The 25,000-nt window shown below is 41.6% G+C and overlaps 1 protein-coding gene across 1 annotated transcript in view; it reads left to right on the top strand.

The window, feature by feature from the left end:
- The window catches only part of LOC311052829 (chemokine-like protein TAFA-2), a 167,234-nt gene that overhangs the window by 151 nt on the left and 142,083 nt on the right, over positions 1 to 25,000 (top strand). The window lies entirely within an intron of this gene.

Here is a 25,000-nt window from a genome sequence, read left to right as displayed (position 1 = left end):
TATGAATAATATAGGAGAGACCTTGTAGTTGTACTGAAAGGTACGCCTTTTTGCCTTTGGGTGCCGAATAGGATAGGCTGTATCCACTTTGACACCCCCACACATAATACACTTTTCATATCGGCAGAGCCAGATATATAAAAGTGTATTATGTTGTGGGGGGGTAAAAGTGGGGGTATATGTAACGTATCCTACTGCACCTGCCCTACAACAGTGATTGTATAATAGTCTCTTTATTGCGGTTCATTTTTTTCCCTTGACAAACATTTTGCGCACCTCATATCATCATCACCTTGAGTGAATGATTCATTTGGTTATGTAATGTAAAGCCAGGTGAGCTGAGCTGGTCTGGTCACACTGCATGCTGTTGAAATGGTGATGACAAAATGTTTGCTGTCCGTGGCAGACAGTGGATATACATATATCTTCTTATATATCACAACATCTACTACATCATGACTGACAGGATATTATCGCAGCTGTAATTCTCTCTGATGGCAAAGACACATGAATGCGGTTGATTCATATGTTCCTCTCTTTAATCTCTCACGCAGGCAGGCGCGCGCACACACACACACACACACACACACACACACACACACACACACACACACACACACACACACACACACACACACACACACACACACACACACACACACACACACACGCGGAGGAATAGGCTCTATTCTGGGCCTATGGTGTATGTCGGTGCATGGCTACACAGCTGTCATCCTGCTTCTTGTTGGTTGATTTAGTGGGTTGTGATATTTCCAGCGGTGCTAATGGGAGATATAACACGACTTGGTGTTTCACTGATTGGAATGATGAGAGAAGACATGTGTCATCATGTTTGTTTCCACTCAAACAGCACTGTGTCTCTGACACACACCGACCACTCCCTCCCCGTACAGTGGTGGAAAGTAACTAAGTACTTTGCCTTAAGTACTGTAAGTAATTTTTTTAGGCATTTGTACTTTACTTGAGTATTTGTGGCAAAAGTGTCCTAATGCATGTCAGTCCAAGTACCTGAAAATGTCCTTGTGGGAAAAGAGTGGGTGTGCCTTCCACACTAGGGTAGGGATTTGATATGTGTGTGGGGGCAGTTAATGGGCAGTACAAAAACAATATAAATAGCTAACAATTGTACAACTACAAATACATAAGACACCAGGCTAGACAAAGAAACCATGCATACATTTAGACCATGACTAGACTCTGCTCCGCCTTGACCACCCCTATAGGGAAGATTTAAGAGAATCATAGCAACTGTTACTGGAGATTCATTTTCATCAGTGGTTCTCAAATTGGGGTCCAGGGACCCTCAGGGTTCCTTGAGGAGGGGGTTCCAAATTACGAGTCCATTTGTCCATACGTCCATATGTTATTTTTTATGTTGGATCATGTGTCTTTAATACAGTTTGATTGATTGATGATCTACATATATGGAGAACCACTGATTTTAGATGTTATGTTTTATATGTCATGGCTTTGCAGTCGCACCTTTGGTAATGCACTACCTTTTTGAATATAGAAACAGGTTGAAATTCTCAACTCATCCACAATTCGCAATTGTACCTACTTATATGACTATAGCCACTTTCCTTCTCTTTATCTGCCCTCAAAAGTGTTGTCAAGGGAAATACCGGGGTAACCAGAACACTCGCCCCAAAACACACTCGCCCCCATATTTTTCGCGGACCGCTCGCCCCCGATTGGTTCTTATATTCGTTTTACTGAGGTTAAGGTTAGGAATACATTTAGGGTCAGGCATAGTTTTACCGAGGTTAAGTTTATGAATAAGGTAAGGTTTAGGCATAGTTTTACTGAGGTTACGTTTAGGAATAAGGTTAGGTTTAGGCATAGTTTTACTGAGGTCACGTTTAGGAATAAGGTTAGGTTTAGGCATAGTTTTACTGAGGTTACGTTTAGGAATAAGGTTAGGTTTAGGCATAGTTTTACTGAGGTCACGTTTAGGAATAAGGTTAGGTTTAGGCATAGTTTTACTGAGGTTAAGTTTAGGAATAAGGCTAGGTTTAGGCATAGTTTTACTGAGGTTAAGTTTAGGAATAAGGTTAGGTTTAGGCATAGTTTTACTGAGGTTACGTTTAGGAATAAGGTTAGGTTTAGGCACAGTTTTACTGAGGTTACGTTTAGGAATAAGGTTAGGTTTAGGCATAGTTTTACTGAGGTTACGTTTAGGAATAAGGTTAGGTTTAGGCATAGTTTTACTGAGGTTACGTTTAGGAATAAGGTTAGGTTTATAAGCATAGTTTTACTGAGGTTACGTTTAGGAATAAGGTTAGGTTTAGGCATAGTTTTACTGAGGTTACGTTTAGGAATAAGGTTAGGTTTAGGCATAGTTTTACTGAGGTTACGTTTAGGAATAAGGTTAGGTTTATAAGCATAGTTTTACTGAGGTTACGTTTAGGAATAAGGTTATGTTTAGGCATAGTTTTACTGAGGTTACGTTTAGGAATAAGGTTAGGTTTATAAGCATAGTTTTACTGAGGTTACGTTTAGGAATAAGGTTAGGTTTAGGCATAGTTTTACTGAGGTTACGTTTAGGAATAAGGTTAGGTTTAGGCATAGTTTTGCTGAGGTTACGTTTAGGAATAAGGTTAGGTTTAGGCATAGTTTTACTGAGGTTACATTTAGGAATAAGGGTAGGTTTTGGCATAGTTTTACTGAGGTCACGTTTAGGAATAATGTTAGGTTTAGGCATAGTTTTACTGAGGTCACGTTTAGGAATAAGGTTAGGTTTAGGCATAGTTTTACTGAGGTTACATTTAGGAATAAGGCTAGGTTTTGGCATAGTTTTACTGAGGTCACGTTTAGGAATAAGGTTAGGTTTAGGCATAGTTTTACTGAGGTTACATTTAGGAATACTTGGTGACGACCGTTCTGAGGTCGCCGGATTTGACCCGGGACGAGCGTTTTTTTGGAGCGAGCATTCTTGAATTCAAAACGTCACAGGAAAAGACAGATAAGTGGAGTGAGGTCTGGAAGCTAGAAAAGAATGTATGGACAATGTGGATGGAGAACTGACACGTGGGGAAGATAGGAGGGAGATGGCAGCAGTTTGAGCAGGAACAATAAAAAATATATGTGCTGCTCAGGTGAGCAGCTATAGGGGGGATAAGTGACTTCTTCAGGGACACTTTGACACCGACGCCTGGAGCAGTCGAGGATCGAACTGGGGGGCCCTCTGAGTCTCACACGGCTGCTCTAAAGCAATGGTTCTCAAAGTGGGGTCCTGGGGACCCCCAGGGGTCCTTGAGGGGGTTCCAGGGGGTCCCCAGCTAAATGATGGATAGTTAGGAACCAAATGGACCCTTATGGGTCTGTAACTCTGAGAGTGTACAAATGGAACCAAATGGACGGGTCCATTTGGTTCCATTTGTACACCCTCAGAGTTACATTAACATTGATTTTACAATATAAATTGGGGGTCCCAGAGATAGAAAGGCCATTAAATGGAGGTCCATAGCCTATAATGCATGTCAAACTGGGGGGCCTTGAATTTAAAATGGTTGAAAATCACTGCTAGAGGCGTAAAAATCTTCTCTTATTGGGGGGGTGGGGGGGCCTGGCTGGCATATCTTTTCAAATGGGGGTCTGCGGGCTAAAAAGTGTCAATTTGGGGGTCCTTGACATGAAAAAGTTTGAGAACCACTGCTCTAAAGCAGATTGAGTTGTAAGAATGTAGTATACAGGGAACTATGGGTATAGCAGAAAGGGGGAAGAAAAAAAAAACATCGACTCTGCTCCCAAATGGCATTTTGTAGCTACGCTGTTGGTGTGCTTAGTGTGGGGTGTTGTTGGCCGTCTAAACAAGACGTATAGAGTCTCTAATAACGGCATGGCCTCCTTGTCCAATCTTTAGCTATCGATTGTAAGTTACTATGTGAGCAGTTTGTGAACTAAGCTGCACGAATAGCAATCCGGTGTTCAAGTGGTGAAGCCGCACACAGGCTGGCTGTTTACATGCATGTTGCTCCTAGTGTGGTGGTGATGGATGGTCTTATACGTCTCATTTGGCCCAATGGAAAGAGTGAACTTTGTATATACCAGTGGTGGGAAAAGTACTGAAATTCTATACTTAAGTAAAAGTACCAATACTGCAATATAGAAATTCTCTGTTACAAGTAAAAGTCCACAATTAAAAATTTACTTGAGTAAAAGTACAAAAGTATTGGAATCAAAATGCACTTCAAGTACCAAAAGTAAAAGTACTAAAATATTTGAAAATAGCAGATCTACAAGCTCACAACGCGTCGCGATGCGACGCGTTGTGGGCTTGTAGATCTGCTATTTTTGGCAAAGAGGTATACAGTAGGTGTAGAGGGAAAAAAGGACAGACCAAATAAACAAAAAAAGTATAATCTGAAACACAATTTTATACAATATAGAGGGGGTCCCTGCTTCATCTCTCTCTCAGCTAGGGGGTCCTTGCCCTGAAAACGTTGAAGACCCCTGCTCTAGTCTAAACCAATGTCTCTTTCACCACAAACTCTTGATTCTACACTTCTCTTAAAATCTCTCATATAGATACACATTTGAATGCTTTATTCGAATCCATTACTACTGACTTCAAGGTCTTGTATATCGTCACTGTCAGCTGGAAGCCTTGTACATTATTTGTCCAAAACCTTGTACTGTGTATAATGAGCACAATCTTACAGATATTTGCTGTTGGCCAGAAACCTCTTATCTCCATAGTTTAACTTTTTGAGCTAGCGTTTTGAGCTTGTAGATCTGCTAATTTTGCTGTTTTTGAATTTGAATCCTCAAAAGTAACACCTTTGGCACACATGAGGTTTCCACCCCGACAGAGACGAGATCTTACTTGCTTTTTCTTTGAAGAAGTAGCAATTTTCACTTTTGGCAAGTATAGACATGTCCCAAGACTGACAAATATCATTAACCATTATAAAACCCTGGCTGGCATCCCTATTCAGGGAAAAGGGCAGATCTACTAAGCTCACAATGCAATGCCACGCATTGCAAGCTTGTAGATCAACGTGTAGATCTTTTTTCCATTTGCACACAGTTTGTGCAGTTTAGTGCAGTGGTTCTCAAACGTTTTCACCCCCACAATTATATGTATTTGGCCGCGGACCCTATCTGAGTTAAAAATGTTCGCTTAAAAAAAAAATCATTCAGGTTTTTAAGATTTTTCAAAAATAGCAGATCTACAAGCTCATAGCGTGGCACTCGGTGCCGCGCTATGAGCTTGTAGATCTGCTATTTTAGCAGAAGTAAGTATAGAAGTATAAAAGGTTAAAATTATTGTGACACTATATAACACATTTTGCTGGGGACCCCCTGGTACCCCCCCCCCCCCCCCCCCCCCAAGGACCCCTGGGGGTCCCCGGACCCCACTTTGAGAACCAATGGTTTAGTGCACCACGGTTTTAACCAGGTGGTGGTCGCACGTGCGCGCTAGACTGTGGTTTCGGGACACCATCCACTGAAGTGGTGTCTGGTGTCATTGTGTACTTTTGTTGTCACTCACTGTGTACGTTGTCACAAACACACAGTATAAACAACAGTAGCTGTAGAATACAACTCTCGTAGACGTATTTATGATTCTGACATTTTCAATCTACGAGAGTTGTAGGGTTCACGCCCCATGGAGACAGGGACTTTCTGCACTATGCCCCTCAGATACTCCAAACGTGTACAAATTGAAAATAAAGGTGCTTACCCCCACGCCCCAAATGTTAACTGTCTCTACACGGTAGTAGTTTAATGTAATAATCCATATCTTTCAATAAAGAAGTGTTTTAATGCCGTCTGTGGCCGATTTTGTCGGAAGTTCCCAATGGGCGGTAGTGACGGATAGTGACGGGGCGCATCCGGTGAAACCCGGAATTACACTAAATGTAAACAGGAAGTAAACGAGGGTGAAAAAATGGCGTTCGGCCACAGACGGCATTAAAACACTTCTTTATTGAAAGATATGGATTATTACATTAAACTACTACCACGTAGAGACAGTTAACATTTGGGGCTTGGGGGTAAGCACCTATATTTTCAATTTGTACATGTTTGGAGTGTCTACGGGGCATAGTGCAGAAAGTCCCTGTCTCCATGGGGCGTGAACCCTACAACTCTCGTAGATTGAAAACGTCAGAATCATAAATACGTCTACGAGAGTTGTATTCTACAGCTAAAACAACAATATGTACGCAAACTGCTCTGTATGTTGTTTATGCTATAGTAGGCAATTATACCAGTCGGTTCCTAACAAAAAAACTAAAACTACTCATGCACTCGTAAGCGTAAGTAAAACAAATCTAACTAAAATTAATGTTTCAAGACTATCACTCTGGTCTGTGTGCTTGTGCACATGCGCGTGTGTGTGCGCATGCATGTGCGCGCGTGCGTCACACCATTAAAATGGGGCTCCCACAGGGGAACAAATCCCAGCTACTCCCCAGGTTTTAACCGTGCCCATTCCAGGATTTTCGTCTCAATTTCTTAACTGTGCCCAACGTGGGCCAAGGCGTGCCTGTGGGATGGACATATGGCATGTATTCAGTGATTGGTTTTCATGCCCTGTGGAGAGAAAGCACTCATCCAAATGAATGTCTGAATATTGCTGGATGGTAGAGACACTCTCTAGTCTAGACAGACACACGTACGTTTGCTGTGAACCGACCACTAGAAAAGTGTGGTCCCCGTAACTTAGTTGTCACTCCATTGCATGTTATGACGTGATTGATTAGATCAGGGGTCTTGAACAGGGGGTCCGGGACCCCTAGGGGGTCCTCAGAGTTACTACAGGGGGTCCGCCAAATCGTTGTGTGATTTTTACATTAACCACTTCAACCAAGCATCCCTATTCTAAGGAGAACTTTAGCCAAAAATAGCAGATCTACAAGCACACAGGCGTTGTGCGCTTGTAGATCTGCTATTTTTGGCTAAAGTGGTTTGATGTAGGGGGAAAAAGAGCAGATTAAGTACAGAGTGAAATGTCAGGTTTATAGTATTGTTTAAGAGCATGGTTAAATGTCTGTAAATACACATTAACATGAATCCAACATGATAGTGCTGTGAAACAAGTCTATGAAGCTGCCAATGAAATCTATGAAAAAATAAGTATTTTATACTATATATAATGGGGGTCCCTACTTTATCTCGCTCTCAGCCAAGGCGGTCCTTGGCCTGCAAACGTTGAAGACCCCTGGATTAGATTATTCAGGTAAATAGCTGTGAAAAATACTTCTCAAGAGATTAACCATTGGGTGATACAGATGTGGATCGGCATTCAGCAAAGCACCTCATCATCATTGGGGCTCTGATGAAGGCATATTTTATTTTGTATCGAACAATTTCTAATCGTTTGTATATTTGACCAAATTGCGCTCTGTCTAGGGCTGTCACGATTACAAATTTAAGTTGACGATTCATTATCACTCAAATAATTGCGATTAACGATTTAATTGTGTTTCTGTCGTTGAAAATTAATGGAACATTATGAATAAAAAGTATATTTCTGTATGTCTTTTAGTTTTCGTAAACAAAGGTTGCACAGGTCAGATATGACAAATAACACATATTGAATTACTTTATACTTAAAGATGAATATTAATAGTGGAAATAGACGATCTAAAAGCTCAAAACGCGTCGCATCGCGGCGCGTTTTGAGCTTATAGATCTGCTATTTCCACTATTTTTTGACATTTTTTAAAAATATGATTTTTTTAACATGGAATTCATTATGACGATTATGAAAAAAAAAAATTGCGATTATATGAAATAATTGCGACTAGACGATTATGTAATTATTGTGACAGGCCTATCTCAGAGTTGAATTGATGCTCAGAAGTTTGCAGGGCACTCTTTCCCTGTTCTGCAGTCAATGGAAACAATTTGTGTGTGTGTGTGTGTGTGTGTGTGTGTGGGGGGGGGGGCACCAAGGTGCTGGGTAAACAGTGGTCCACAAAGTACTTTTCCATGGCTCTGTGTACCTGGGTAATAGAAACAGTAATGAAGTTTGTTCAGTGTAAAGTAACCCTGGAGTTGTGAGTGGCCCAGGGCGGCATCTGTTCTGTTCTGTTCTGCCCCGCAACACCGTTCTTTGCCACAGGAGGCAAACTTCTGTTATTGCCGCTATATACTGCACTGTAAAATCCTGTGTGTTCATTTAACTCTGAGAGGGTACAACATGTCACCAGGTTACCACTCTCAGCTAACCCATTAAGACCTGGAACTCATCTGTGTCATTTTTTTATTTGAGCTATTATTTTACACTCTAGCTATTCAAAAATAGCAGATATACAAGCTCATAGCGTGGCACCGAGTGCCGCGCTATGAGCTTGTAGATCTGCTATTTATGAAAAATTGTGAAAATGTGTGCTAATCTTTGAATATATATTTTTTAAAGCGAACATTTGTAACTCAAATCTTTGCTTCTGGGGGTCCCTGGAACAAAATATTTTGAGATGGGGGGTCGGCGGCCAAATACAGTACATATCATTTTGGGGGTCCTTGACATGAAAAGGTTTGAGCACCACTGATATAGAAACATACGTTTTTCAGAAAACTGTGGGAACCGTGTGTGCGTGCGTGTGCTGGTATAAAAAAACGTGTGTTCAACTCAACTGAAAAACTCTACACGAGCGATTCGAGCGTGGCTGTGTGTGCGCTCGCGCCGGAAAAAACGCTGCGTGTGTGTGTGTGTGTGTCAGAAAGTTATAGCTCACCTTTGGGAGATGGGACAAGAGGAGAGAGAGCTGGCGGCGAGGAATGAATTTACGGTCTCTGATCTCCCAGAAACAATTCCTTTATGTGGGTTATACACGTTTCAGAGTGACCACTCATTCCCCCCATGGGGCCTGGGCTCACTGCAGGCAGCCACCAGAGCCTGCCAATGGAATGCGGAGCGGCTTTTTTTTTTTTTAGGACATACGCATTTTATGTCTACGCTTTTTAGAGTGCAGAGAGGTGGAATCAGTGATACGGGGAGAGAGGAGAGCCTGCTGTGTGTCTGAGACCGTGACAAATGTCGGGGGTTGCACCGTGTGTGTGTGTGTGTGCGTGTGTGTGCGTGTGTGTGTGTGTGTGTAGATGTTGTGAGGATAATTTTCTTGGTCCTCACAAGATTTTTTTTTGAGATACGTTTACAATTAGAAAAAGATTCAGGTTGGGGTTAGGTTCAGGATTAGACCTTTTTACTGTGTTTAGAGGTTAGGTTTAGGGGGTTGGGGTTTGATTTTCCCCTATTTTATACTTAGTTGTGTGGCGATGTCAAACACTGGAAAATAGCCGATCTACAAGCTCACGTTGTGAGCTTGTAGATCTGCACATTGTAAATATGCATACATTGTTTTAATGCAATATGTGTGTATATGTACACTTTAGGTATTTAAAGTAGTAGTTCACCCCAAAAAATTACACATTTTCTATCAATTACACACACCATGAAGCCTTGAATTCATGGAGATCTTTTTTGTTTTAAATTCCTAAGCCGCTAATTTAATGACCGGTGTGGCTGCTCAGTAGGACACTCCATGAATTCAAGGCTTCATGGGGTGTGTGATAATGTAAAATTTAAAAGAAAATAACTTATTTTCGGGGTGAACTACACCTTTAACGGTCGCTCTGATCCAAGCAAGGTAAATAATCACATACATAGTGTAGTGCCTCAAGAAACTAGGATACCACGTAAACCATGAACCTAGCATCTGTCTAAATGCTATCTAAATTACGTTATGTAATATGGATAAATCATGCATAATGAGTACTTTTTACTTTTAGTACTTTAAGTACATTTTGATGCCAACACCTTTGTACTTTTACTTAAGCAAATTTTGAATTCCGGACTTTTACTTGTAACAGTATTTCTACATTGCAGTATTGATACTTTTACTTAAGTGAAAAATGTGAGTACTTTTTCCACCAATGGCTGCTAGAGCAGGGGTCTTCAACGTTTTCAGGCCAAGGACCCCCTAGCTGAGAGAGAGATGAAGCAGGGACCCCCTTTATATTGTATACAATTGTGTTTCAGATTCAACTTTTTTTGTTTACTTGGTCTGCTCTTTTTTCCCTCTACACCTAACACCTATTGCCAAAAATAGCCGATCTACAAGCTCACAACGCCTCGCAGCGCGAGGCGTTGTGAGCTTGTAGATCTGCTATTTTTGGCTAAAGTTCTCCTCAGAAAAGAGATGCTAGGGTTCAAGTGGTTGAGGTAAAAAAAAATCTTATCACACAAAGATTTGGCGGACCCCCTGTAGTAACTCTGAGGACCCCCTAGGGGTCCCGGACCCCCTGTTGAAGACCCCTGTGCTAGAGCATCAATCGAGAGAGAGAAGGTGGCAAAAAGGGGTTCAGGGACAGTGAGGGTGAGGCTGAGCCTGAAGAGATGAGTCTTCTATCAGAAAAGTACGAGTGAGTCTGCAGTTCTGACTGCAGCGGGTACTACATTATGTAGACATCGCTCCAGGGAGGCTGTGTCATGTTGGTCTGAGGTTCCAGCTGTGGTCTGGCAAGGTGAACCAGAGAGCTGGGGTCTGCAGTCTGCTCCAGGACGCCCACGGCAGAGGCATACAGTACTCCTGCTAGAACTCTCTCTCTCTCTCTGTGTGTGTGTGTGTGTGTGTGTGTGTGTGTGTGTGTGTGTGTGTGTGTGTGTGTGTGTGTGTGTGTGTGTGTGTGTGTGTGTGTGTGTGTGTGTGTGTGTGTGTGTGTGTGTGTGTGTGTGTGTGTGTGTGTGTGTGTGTGTGTGTGCGCGCGAGAGAGAGAGAGCTGAGTGATGGACTGCCATCTATTTGAGTTGAAAGTCATCCATCACCCTCATCAGTGACTCTGGGGCTTGTCATTACATGTTTCCCTTCATTTACACTGTTAATGACCAGCGTTGCCATGTCTGCTGTGCTTATCATAAGCGACTTTGGGCATATTTTTCTGTGAAGTTGCTTGTAAATATATTGGTAGTTGCAGGTTGCGGCTTGTTTCTATTTAAACCAGTGGTTCTCAAATATTTTGTCAAGGACCCCCACATTAATATGTATTCGTCCCGAACCCCCCATTAGAAAATGTTTTGTACCACGGAGCCCCAGATTTGTGTTGTTACTAGAATGTTTCAAAAAATCTTCCACATAGGCCTATTCCACATTCTATTTCAAGATGTTTTGAAAATAGCAGATTGTCGCATCGTGATGTGATGTGAGCTTGTAGATCGGCTAATTTCAAATAGACAATTTAGGTTTAAAGTGCTTGTGGTTGCTTCTTTTGGGCTTGTTTTCCTAGACCTGGTTGCTTATTTCTCTCACAAAATCTGGCAACACTGTTAATGCCCAACTCCTATGGTTGCATAGTGCTTACATGCACCCACTTGCATGCAAGCACACGTGCCTGCACGCACGCACTTAGACAAAATGAGACATGTAGACTTAAACGTGAGCATTCTGTTGGTGTTCCAAAATGTTGAGTTTTCAACTGAAGCTATATTCTCTGGCTTTGGGATAGATCTCTACAGTATAGCACATACAGTATATCTTCCGCTTATCGCTCTGGAGCTTGATGTGAATGTGTTGGCTTTTATATCTTTCCCTGCCCAGGTTCCCCTCATATTTTCAAACCCTGAAGAAGCCAAGAACATTTGAAAACCTGAATGAAATATCAATAAATTGTAGTTTTTCCCCCCAAAACTTTCTTTGTGTTTGCACTTGCAAGCACTGGGCAACTTTGATGATGGAGAGGGCCACTATATTTATTTCCACATTGCATATACTGTCGGGCAGACACCTCTTTTCTCTGTATTTTAACTTTTTTTCGTAAATTGATGCCATACTTTACTTTACTGTAATGTAATGTAATACTTCACCATTCTATGTCAAACAAAACTATAGCAAAAATAGCCGATCTACAAGCTCAAAACGCGTCGCAGCGTGACACGCTTTGAGCTTGTAGATCTGCTATTTTTGCTATTTTTTAATTGGAATCCTGATTTTTTTTGGTGCTATTTTTCAAATGGAATCCTGAAAAGTAAAATTTGTATTTAATTTCAAATGCATTTAGTTACATTTATGTTAACTTTATGAACTTAAATACAAATACATTGGACATAAAAAAGACAATAGAATTGTTATACTAGTCATTAAGCTACTAATATAGACTGAAGTCATTAAAGCAGGTCATGTTTGCATGTTTGGAATTGTAACAGCTGAAATCAACCTTTGGGCCGCATTAAGTGAAGGTGGGGGCCGCATGTGGCCCCCTGGGCCGCCAGGTGCCCATGTATGCACTATACTGTAATTGATAGCTACAAGAACTGGTCTGGTAACCAGTGTTTTGTATAACACAATCTGTGTTGCGAAACAAAAAAAATGTATAGCGGTATTCCTTTTCAGTTCTCATTTAGTACTACAACATTTCAGTAAGATTAGACTGTAATGACTACTGAAGAATTAGTTTTTGTACTTTTGTCCCTACACAGCAAATTCAGTGTTAATGTACGCCTGATTGTGCATCTCTCACTAGGGTGACCAGACATCCACAAACATTTGCTAAACTCACCACAATTTGCAGCAAACCTATACAGACTGTGAACTGCAATAACAAAACTCAGCCCAAATCTGAACTCATACTTACCTGGCAGGGGGGTGACATTGATCACCCGGGGGGGGGGCACGCTGACCACCAGAAATCCCTCAGATTGCGGGATCTCAGCTGCATAATTTCTCATAGTCTGGGACTCAGGCCAAATCTGATGTGAAAACAGCTACCGTCTTCATGGCTGAGCCTCCATGACGTACAACTGATCAAACAGAATAATCCATACTTTGTTGTCAGTGTGTCAGTTAGCATCCATCCAATGCATCAGTGTTGATTTTTACTGCAAATTGTGATTTAGTTTTAGTCATAGTCTTTTGAATACAATTCCATTTAGTTTTAGTCATATTTTAGTCATCTGAAATGTTTTAGTTTTAGTCTAGTTTTAGTTGACTAAATACCTTAAGATTTTAGTCGACTAAATCTACAGTTGATTTAGTCGACTAAAGTGTATTTTGGCGGTGCCTTGATGGCGTCGTAATGCCTGATTTTACACTTGTTTCCATGCTGAAAATAGCCGATCTACAAGGTCACAAGGCGTCGCAGCGCGACGTGTTGTGAGCTTGTAGATCTGCTATTTTCAGAATACAATACCCGAGCGCAACCGGACATAAAATGACTTGTCTTTTTAGTTCTACTGGATCTCTTCTCCACTAGTCCCTCACTAACATTTTAGTCTAGTTTTTATTTGTTGACGAAATTGACAATATATTTAGTCTTAGTTTTAGTCATCATAGCTTAGTTTTCGTCAGTGAAAAAAGGTAGTCGACGAACATTTTTCGTCATGATTTAGTTGACGAAATCAACACTCCAATGCATAAGGAGCAGAAATCCTGTGCCGTGGCTGACAGGCCAGTGTACTCGGACCCTGGCAGGGTAGGTCACTGTTTAGATGAGGTTAAATTAGCCAATATGCCATGGCCTTATGTATTGGTAGATTTTTCTACGATCACTCATTTAACCTTTTTAAGATGAATAACTTACTGTAGAGTAGGTCATTCTAGTACCAGCCTTCCATTCTACCTACTGTACTTCACCATCCAGGTTGTATTTGACATGGCTGTGTCCGACTGGCAAAAAAAAGGGTAGGATATTTATTTCTAAACCCACTCCCTGGAGAAAAAAAAAATATTTTATGAACTAAACTTCCTTAGCTCATAAAAAGGGTAGGATATTTATTTCTAAATCCACTCCCTGGAGGAAAAAAATATATTTTATGAACTAAACTTCCTTGACTTATTATCTTTTAATGATGTTTGGCCAACACTGACTAAATTATTCAAGTCAGCCCAGTAACATTTTTTTTTTAAATTCTGACAAAATGTAAAAACTTCTGAGAAAATGTAAAAAGAAAAAAAAGCTATTCACAGCAAAATGTTTTGTTTATTTATGATTTATGGCCTAAGCTGTGAATAGACAATGACATATATTGACCCCATTGTGGTCCTTCAAACGAAGATAACTTCTGGCCTCATTGCTACGGATGCTATTGGACATTTATCAATACCAAGAACACAATTATGGAACAGGCTTGCGTCCTTTGTTCACTTCAAGTTCATGAGACCAGAAAATGCATCTTTCTAGTGTGAGACAAACTTGTACTTGATCTTACGTGATGTGTGATGGTCAACATATGAAGATTAAACAAAAAAAAACCACAAAAACATTTAAATATATAATTTAAGACACCAACATAACATCGTTTTGTATTGTTAAGTGTGTAGTCATTTTGTCTTAGTGATCTAAATGTCCCAACTACCCTAATTTATTGACTTAGGAGCTGGTTTTAGTGATAACCTGCGTTGTGAATTACTGTTACACCTAAAATATATATGACTCACACATTTAGGACTGATACGCCCATTATTATCAAGAATCACCTCTAAATCTGCCAGTTAAATGAGCTACTTTTAGCCTTGAGATGTTTCGTTAATACGGCCCCAGATCCGTGCACAGAAAAATCTTTTCCTTGTGGGTAGATTATATATTCACATACTGTACTTTTCAGTTCTGAGCTAATTTTAAATTAAACCACAGGTTCTTCTGAGTTTTATCTCAATAGCCCAGTTTTCTTTGAAATGCTGAAATGAAAAACAGCATTGTTACTCATATGATGTCTATATTTGACTAAAGTAAGTACAGTTCTTGAGTAAATGTACTTAGTTACTTTACAGCACTGACTACTAATACTACTACTACTACTACTACTACTACTACTACTACTACTAATAAGAATAAGAATAAGTTATGGTCGGGCCTACTGATATGTTAAAGGTCAAAGTAGTATAATATGCCATAAATATAAGGCGCTATAGAGTGAAAGTAATGTGGGGTGCTGTGGATGAAAAAAACGATGTATAGGGCCGGGGTGCCCGAGCTACGCCCAAAACGTTTGAGAACCACCGATGTACAGTAAAGGGCAACGCTGCATGTTTGACTCCTGGGTTCAGGATCTGTTTTGTATGCAATTCCTTGTCTCTGCTGTCACCCTTCACTGTCCTATCCTCTCATACAAATACTGCAACAACAACAACAAAAAATACCATGTAGGTGGAGAGAGGGTACGGTTGGTTGTGCATTTTCAAAATGGCTCGTATTATTACTCTCACTACTGGTTGTCACACTATGTTTTTTCTACACTTGTGGAAACGTCTTGTGGAGAACTCTAAACAAACCAGAGTGGGCTTGAGAGACACACACACACACACACACACACACACACACACACACACACACACACACACACGCACACACACACACACACACACACACACACACACACACACACACACACACACACACACACACACACACACACACACACACGCATAAACTTGAACATTTTAGACGAATCTTGAAAGTGTGAGAACTACTGATTTTAGAAGGCATTCTGTGGAATCGGCCTCACAGGTCTGAATGGGTTAATGGTGTCAGGACTGGCTCATTAGGGCTGAAGGGAGCTTCAATGCTTCACCCTCTGGCCCCTGCAGCTTTCTTTATCAGCAACAATGTATCCACAGCAATCACTGCGGTCATTAGGCCCACATAATTAGCTTCAACTCGTGTGTGTGTGTGTGTGTGTGTGTGTGTGTGTGTGTGTGTGTGTGTGTGTGTGTGTGTGTGTGTGTGTGTGTGTGTGTGTGTGTGTGTGTGTGTGTGTGTGTGTGTGTGTGTGTGTGTGTGTGTGTGTGTGTGTGTGTGTGTGTGTGTGTGTGTGTGCATGTGTGTCATCTCTGCTATCTTCTAGCATAGTCCTGCCTGTCCTTGGTTGTGGCCTGCCTCGCTCATTCCTCAAGCCACAGAAAAAGTGCATGAGTGTTAATTTAACTTTGGGAGCCTCAGTTAAATCAACCCTCGGGATCTGGCTGCACAGAGAGCACAATGATGCTCCACAGGCTGATGAAGGAACAGAGAGGCTAAATTATACACAGACAGACAGACAGACAGACAGACAGACAGACAGACAGACAGAGATGCATGCATGCATGCATGCATTCCCACACATACCGTACACCCACCCAGTGTTAATTTTGACTGCAAATTCTGTCTTTTGAATAACACGTCATTTAGTTTTAGTCCTATTTTAGTCATCTGAAATAGTTTAGCCTTAGTCTTAGTCGACTAAATATAAAAATGTTAGTCTTTTAGTCTTAGTCAACAAAATTAACACTGCACCGATCCACACACGCGCACGTACATACGCACACGCACGCACGCACGCACGCACGCACACGTGCGCACACGTGCGCATAGTGTTCAGTGAGTAACTGTTGACACAGAATAATGAGACTAGATGTAATGTTTTCCTCTTCCCAGTTACTTTTTTTCATTTCATTCCTTTAATATGTCTTTGCCTTTGTCATGTCTGTCTGTCTGTCTGTCTGTCTGTCTGTCTGTCTGTCTGTCTGTCTGTCTGTCTGTCTGTCTCTCTCTCTGTCTTGCTCTCTGTGTATATTCTTTTAAATATTTTACTCCCTGATTATGTCCTCATTAATTGAACCACCAGTTACCCCCCCATTCCCCATCCCCCCTACTTCATTAGGTTGTCAGGCAAACACATGCAAATGTGCCTAATTATGCAATTATGCATTCAGTTTGAATATAAACTAGCAATTCTAGCACGCACACACACACACACACACACACACACACACACACACACACACACACACACACACACACACACACACACGTACACACGTGCACACGCACACATCATTTGGACCAAAATCGTGTGTCCTCTTTGTCCTCGTCACCCAGTCAACTGAAACATAGGGCACCATATGTGATGTGTTTCCTCAAGCTGTTTGTTGACACGAGATGTCTGTCACGGGCGACACATTTCTGTGGTTTTCCTAACTGGTAACACGGCCTCCTGTAGGTATACTGTAGGAGTGAATGGTTGCTCATGTTCAGTGCTGGTTCTCTTAATCCATAGGCGTCACCTTGAGCCAGGGCGTTCCTCTCCTCCTCTGAGGACACGTTTGTAGGGCTATTGATTGTTGTCTTAGCGATTATTCTGACAATTACTTTTTCGATTAATCGAATAATTGAGTATTGAGTACGTATTCTTAATGATAAAAAAAATAAATGTATATCAACGAATCGATTAACCCACTTAAGGGTTATTTAACCACATCAGTATTGTGCAAAAAATAGTGGCTTGTAGATCTGCTATTTCTGCAATTGTTTTTTGCTAAATGGAAACGATTATGACGATTGACGATCTTCTTTTGTAAATCTTTTTACGATTTTTATTATTATTCTGTTATCCATGCTGCTGCATTGTCTGAGGGAAGCCAAACCACTATATAGCACTATTATATAGCATTATATAGCACCAAATCACAAGAAAAAGAGGTAGAGCGGCCACTTGAGAAACGCTCCTCCTGGGTGAGTGCTGAAGTGTCCTTGAGCAAGACACTAAAACCCCTAATTGCTCCCGATGAGCAGGTTGGTGCCTTGCATGGTTTCCTTCGCCTTCGGTACGCCAGTTTGTGAATGTAATGCACATTGTGAAGTGCTTTTGGATAAAGGCACTGTATATGAATGCACTATTTACCATTTATCTCTCTAGAACATGAACCTGGCTATATAGTTGGGTGGACCATCTTCATCTGCCTCGCCCTGACAGCCGTGAATGCATTTAGCATTTAGCAGCTTTTCAGCTTAAAGGTCGTTCATGTCAAGTAGTGTGTCATTAACCCTTTAAAGCCGGGGGAGCATCTCTGTGTCATTTTAGATTTGAGCTATATATATATATATAGGCTAGCATCATACGTTTTTCAGAAAACTCTTGGGTTTAGAACATTGGTTTAGAACGGTGGTTTTCAAAAATAGCAGATATACAAGCTCACAGCGTGTGACTTTGCCGCACTGTGAGATTGTACTATTTTTGAACATTTTGGAAAAATATTGAAAAAAATCTTGTCCTTGGCACAAAACATTATATATATATCCATATATCTATCTCTCTCTCTCTCTCTCTCTCTCTCTCTCTCTCTCTCTCTCTCTCTCTCTCTCTCTCTCTCTCTCAATTTAGGGGTCCTTGACACGAAAAAGTTTGAGAACTACTGATTTAGGAGGCATTTGTGGAATCGGCCTCAGGTCTTAATAGGTTAAATTCAACCAATGCCACATATACTGCAGCCTTGCATACTTGCAGGGAAGAGAACGTTTTTTGTTTTATTTCTTTTTTTTTAACTACTCCCATCGCACTTGTGGCAGAGTGGCTTTGAATACATTGCTATAGCATTCTGATTGTAAAGCCATGAATTACCAGAATGCTGCTTTCAATGTGATTGAATCCAACTTTATTAGCATTCCGTCTGCCTTTGTGCGTTGCGGGCTGAGCTGGCCTTGTGTCCTCTGCCAAGCTGCAGCTGTGGCGAAGAGAGGCACAAAGAGGAGCTTAACTTGTGGCTCATGAGCCGGCATGCACATAATGAACTACAGTGTCAAATATTCCCTTCCACATGTCATCTGTTGGCCACTTCATCTAATCTTACATAGAAATGTTTTAGATTAGACTGATCAAGGAATCTCATCATTTTGGTGGAAAACCAAGTCACCATCGTCTGAATCTGCATTTGACTGTTTGTAATATTATGCATGTTCTATATGGCTGGCAGCCCGCGACAGTTTTAACCCTTTAAGGCCGGGGAAGGGAACGCATCTGTGTCATTTTAAGATTTCTTTGGCTATTCAAAAATAGCAGATATACAAGCTCATAGTGCGGCACCGAGTGCCGCGCTATGAGCTTGTAGATCTGCAATTGTTTTGGAAAAATCGTGAAAATGTGTGCAAATCTTTAGTTTGAATATATAAATACTTTTTTAAAGCAAAAGTTTTAACTCAGATCTTTGCTTCTGGGGATTTTACAAATGTCTAACAGTTTGTTTTCCCTAAAGTTTTTTTTTTTTTTTTTTTTTTGAACAAAGGCGTTTATTTGCTTTTCTGCAGATAATTCACATTGTACATCTAAAGTTTTTTTAAATTTATTTTTTACTTATGTTGCTATATTATCAATGATTTTCAAACTTTTTTCATGTCAAGGACCCCCCAAAATAATATGTATTTGTCCGCAGACCCCCTCCCATCTAAGAAGATTTTGTTCCGGGTACCCCCAGAAGCAAAGATTTGAGTTGAAAATAAAATATTTGCAGATCTACAAGCTCATAGCACTCGTGCCGCGCTATGAGCTTGTAGATCTGCTATTTTTGAATAGCCAAAGAAATCTTAAAATGACACAGATGCGTTCCCGGTCTTAATGGGTTAATGTCAAAGATCCCAGATTTCATGCTGGGGACTGCTGGCTGAGAAGATCTTTTTTTCCTTTTGGACCCGTTTGTGAGAAAATCCCTTTTTTTCTGATATGACTTTACACATGGATTTATACAGAATGTATTTCTATTCTGTAGGGGGTATAATAGCAGACAGAGGGAAACCTGTGTTCGGCTTTCATTCTCGCTGTCTTAACTGGTAGCTACGTTAGACCTTGGACACCAGGTGAATGCCTTTAAGTACCTGGAAGAATAGAATAAATAGAAGGCTTTTCAGGCTGTAGTGCCTTATCCGTCAGGGCAGTGACTCTCAACGTGCGGTCTGGGGACCCTCAGGGGTGTTTGAGGAGGTTCCATGCAGGTTCCATTTAAATGACTGATATAGTCAGGAACCAAATGGATCCTTACAGGTCTGTAACTCTGAGAGTGAAATGGTTTGGTCCATTTGGTTCCATTTGTATATTATCCAGTGGTGGAAAGTAACTAAGTACGTGTACTCAAGTATTGTACTTAAGTACAATTTTGAGGTACTTTACTGGAGTATTTCCAATTGTCTATACTTTTACATATACTTCACTACATTTCAGAGGCAAATATTGTGCTTCTACTCCACTACAATTATTTGAAATCTTTAGTTACTAGTTACTTTGCAGATAGAAATTATTAAATTATAAAACATACATTAACCACTTTAGCCCTATTTTATACCTAGGCTATTTGAAAATAGCCGATCTACAAGCTCACAACGCATCGCTTTGCGACGCGTTGTGAGCTCGTAGATCTGCTATTTTCAAACATTTTTGTACTTTTACTTTTGGTACTTTAAGTACATTTTGATACCTATACTTTTGTACTTTTACTCAAGTACATTTTGAATTCTGGACTTTTACTTGTAACTTCTACATTGCAGTATTGATACTTTTACTTTTACTTTTACTTAGATTGGGGTCCCAGAGATGAAAATCATATCAAATGTGGGTCTGTGGCTTAACGCCTTCTATCAAACTGGGGGTCCTTGAAACAAAAAAGGTTGCGAAATGGGAGGGAATCCATTTGGTAGCTGTCTATGTATGGTACTGATTAGTGGAGCGCAGCGCTGAACTCAGCCACTCTCAGAGGGAGCTGTCCATGGTGCTGACCAGTGGAGTGCAGTACTGAACTCAGCCACTCTCTGAGGGAGCTGTCCGTGGTGCTACTCTCTAAGGGAACTGTCCGTGGTGCTACTCTCTCAGAGAGTTGTCCGTGGTGCTATTCTCTGAGGGAGCTATCCGTGGTGCTACTCTCTGAGGGAGCTGTCAAAGGTACTGTGGGGACAGTTTAGAGCAGTGCTTCCCAAAATATTCAGCTCAAGACCCAAAAGATACATTTGTTGTCTCCCCCGGGACCCAGTGTTGTAGTCCCAGTGTTTCCCCTAGGCAGATGTTGAAGGTGTGGGGGAGGAATGCGCCACATGCGCGCACGTGGGAAAAAAAGATGGGGAAAAGTTTGGGTTCTCAAAAATGCATATTTATGCTCAAACACAAAGTCTTATATCTTATATAGTACAGTGCAAAGTAATAATATGTATAGTTTACATATGAATTGTCTCCAGATTTAGGAAAATATACTTTTATTAGACAAAAGTATACAAATCAGTCAGTCACACATCAACAACTAGTGATGGCACAGATGGCATCCTGCCTGAGAGCATTTGAGCCTTATATTATTTTTTACAGATACTGTGGTGGTCGGATTTAAGGGGTGGCGGCCTGCCACTGCTTAATGCATATAGGGGAAACACTGAGTCCGGATTTTATAGCTGGGCATAAGCTATATTAATGACGTCGCAACACGATCGCGAATGTGCACAGAGATGCTCCGACCTGACCATTTTCTGTTTGATGTTACATTAACATTAAAGGTGTATGAGTGCATAAGTAGGTAGTTTGTTAGAAATAGACTGTTTAGAATGTTTATTTTTTATTTACATAGGCTTTGTAATGTTTTTCAAGGAATGCCTTATAGAAGCTATACAAAGGTAGGATAATAGAATGCATGTCAACAGGTGGTAAAACAAAAACGCAGATGCTATTAAAGGAACGTTTTTTTGTTTTTTGTTAAAAGGTTAAAGCACTGTATTCTGATTGTAATTATTGCTATAGCGTGTTTGTTCAGTAACAGGGGTCTCTCTGTCTCTCCAGCTCTTTAGTAATCCTTTAAAGATATAATCATTAAAATGAGCTCTCTAATAATACATTTTCAGGTGGGTTGGCAAATTTCAGCCAATCAGGGGAGAGAACCCATTTATCAGGTTAAATGTTGTAGTGTTCCAGTTCCAATTTTGTCTGCTCATTTCTTTGTGTCATCATTTCCAATTTCACTTGTTTAATCTGTATCTTGTGTGAGTTCTCTCTTCAAATTTGTATCCTGACCTGAAAATGCATTTTCTGTTTCCTTAAGAGCTGGAGAGACATGGAGACTCCTGCTACTGAACAAACACTCTATAGCAATGAGTATATCAGATGGAGCTAGTTAGCACTTATTGTATCAAAAGAAAATAACTTACCCCATCTTTAATTGAGTTTTGTGTGTGTGTGTGTGTGTGTGTGTGTGTGTGTGTGTGTGTGTGTGTGTGTGTGTGTGTGTGTGTGTGTGTGTGTGTGTGTGTGTGTGTGTGTGTGTGTGTGTGTGTGTGTGTGTGTGTGTCTTTTTGTTTGTCGCATTCCTGATCCAATATTCAAATATTGAATTCATTAAAGTAAAGTAAATAGGAGGTTAATCTCAACAAGAGCAAAACTAAGTTTAAATTGATCACTTAAGCAGGAGAGTAGAGGCCTCCCAGTGATTACACTGAAAGTTGTTTTGGAACTTATAAATAATTATGTTTTGCAGTGGCCCCCTATTTACTTACAATTACAATTATTTACAATTAATTAAATATTGGAATATTGGATCAGGAATGCGACAAAAACTAAAACTAAATCCCCATGAATTCAAGGCTTCAAGGGGTGAGTAATTGATAGAAAAAAATCACACCCAGTGTGAAGTGGGCGGTGTGGTCATCATAGACCCATGACTCACTTAAAAAAAACATAAATGTGTTTTTTTTAAGTGCATAAAAATGTATAGGACTATGCACATGTGTCATGTGTCTCGCTAGCCAATCACAGTGCAGCAAGAGTGATAGAAAGTTGAGATTTTTTGCCGGGGGTCCTCCAGGGGGTCCCCGGGGACTTCTGGAGCCGATGCAGACACTTAGAAACATTTTAGATTTTTTTGGGAGAACCATGATTTTGGCCCTCGCTGAACCCATCGCTACCCCAGGAAGAGGCCTCGTCCTGGGGTAGCGATGGTTCAGCGAGGCCCAAAATCCTGGTTCTCAAAAAAAAATCAAGACATTTTCTAAGTGTCCAGGGCCCTCGAGGAGGTGGGCGCCTGCCTTCCTGCCTCCGGGAATTTTCTTGCAGGTGCCTGGAAGGCCCACCTGTGCCATCGGATAGTTATGCCCAGGACAGAGGCCTCTTCCTGGGGTAGCGATGGGTTCAGCGAGGCCCAAAATCATGGTTCTCAAAAAAGTTGAGATTTTCGCCCGGGGGTCCTCCAGGGGGTCCCCGGGGACCTCTGGAGCCCATGCAGACACTTAGAAACATTTTAGATTTTTTTTGGAGAACCATGATTTTGGCCCTCACTGAACCCATCACTACCCCAGGAAGAGGCCTTGTCTCGGGGTAGCGATGGTTCAGCAAGGCCCAAAATCCTGGTTCTCAAAAAAAAATCAAAACATTTTCTAAGTGTCCAGGGCCCTCGAGGAGGTGGGCGCCTGCCTTCCTGCCTCCGGGAATTTTCTTGCAGGTGCCTGGAAGGCCCACCTGTGCCATCGGATAGTTATGCCCAGGACAGAGGCCTCTTCCTGGGGTAGTGATGGGTTCAGCGAGGCCCAAAATCATGGTTCTCAAAAAAGTTGAGATTTTCGGCCGGGGGTCCTCCAGGGGGTCCCCGGGGACCTCTGGAGCCCATGCAGACACTTAAAAACATTTTAGATTTTTTTTGGAGAACCATGATTTTGGCCCTCGCTGAACCCATCGCTACCCCAGGAAGAGGCCTTGTCTCGGGGTAGCGATGGTTCAGCGAGACCCAAAATCCTGGTTCTCAAAAAAAAAATCAAAAATATTTCTAAGTGTCCAAGGCCCTCGAGGAGGTGGGCGCCTGCATTCCTGCCTCTGGGAATTTTCTTACAGGTGCCTGGAAGGCCCACCTGTGCCATTGGATAGTTATGCCCAGGACAGAGGCCTCTTCCTGGGGTAGCGATGGGTTCAGCGAGGCCCAAAATCCTGGTTCTGAAAAAAGTTGAGATTTTTGGCGGGGGGTCCTCCAGGGGGTCACCGGGGACCTCTGGAGCCCATGCAGACACTTAGAAACATTTTAGATTTTTTTGGGAGAACCATGATTTTGGCCCTCGCTGAACCCATCGCTACCCCGGGAAGAGGCCTCGTCCTGTGGTAGCGATGGTTCAGCAAGGCCCAAAATCCTGGTTCTCAAAAAAAAATCTAAACATTTTATAAGTGTCCACGGCCCTCGAGGAGGTGGGCGCCTGCCTTCCTGCCCCCGGGAATTTTCTTGCAGGTGCCTGGAAGGCCCACCTGTGCCATCGGATAGTTATGCCCAGGACAGAGGCCTCTTCCTGGGGTAGCGATGGGTTCAGCGAGGCCCAAAATCCTGGTTCTCAATAAAGTTGAGATTTTCGGCCGGGGGTCCTCCAGGGGGGCTCTGGAGCCCATGCAGAAACTTAGAAACATTTTAGATTTTTTGGGGAGAACCATGATTTTGGCCCTCGCTGAACCCATCGCTACCCCAGGAAGAGGCCTCGTCCTGGGGTAGCGATGGTTCAGCGAGGCCCTGGTTCTAAAAAAAAAATCACACCCAGTGTGAAGTGGGCGGTGTGTGGTCATCACAACATGACTCACTGCTATTCATAGGGCTGCACATGTGTCATGTGTTTCGCTAGCCAATCACAGTCCTGAATTTGCAAAGTCAGCCAATCACATTACAGTTAGTGGTGATGACACTAGCTCTAATGTGATTGGCTGATATGAAAAAAGTATCGATTTGCATTAACAATGGATGGGTTAGGGGGTACACAAATTTTTTGGTCGGTGTCCAAAACTCACTTATAGGGGGCGGCTACACCGCCCCAAAAATATATTGTACATTCTCACAGAGTTACAGACCCATAAAGGTCCATGTGGTTTCTCTAACAATCCATCATTTAGCTGGGGACCACCTGGAACCCTTTCAAGTGGACCCCTGAGGCTCCCTGAAGCCCATGTTGAGCACCAATGGCTTAGAGAGACACGAGGAGGTGCAAGGGGAGAGGACGGTCTTTTTTATTGATCTGTCTCTTCCGTTGCTCCAGCAGCCCCCCTTTCCTTTCTCTTTTTATGCTGGAAGTAACAAAAACGATGGAGCTCGCACAAAAACAAATTTCACTCACTGTTTTTACTTTGATGTGACAATAAAGTTAACCCATTAAGACCTGAAGCCGATTCTAAAAGAATGTCTTCTAAATCCTAACAGTTTTCTGAAAAACCTATATGTTTCTTTATCAGTTGTTCTCAAACTTCTTCATGTGAAGGACCCCCGGAAATTATATTTATCTGGCCGTCAACCCCCAT

The sequence above is a fragment of the Gymnoscopelus microlampas genome (assembly GCF_963454915.1).
Source record: "Gymnoscopelus microlampas genome assembly, chromosome: 10".
Taxonomy (NCBI): Eukaryota; Metazoa; Chordata; class Actinopteri; order Myctophiformes; family Myctophidae; genus Gymnoscopelus; species Gymnoscopelus microlampas.
This window is presented reverse-complemented; position numbering and strand designations above follow the sequence as displayed.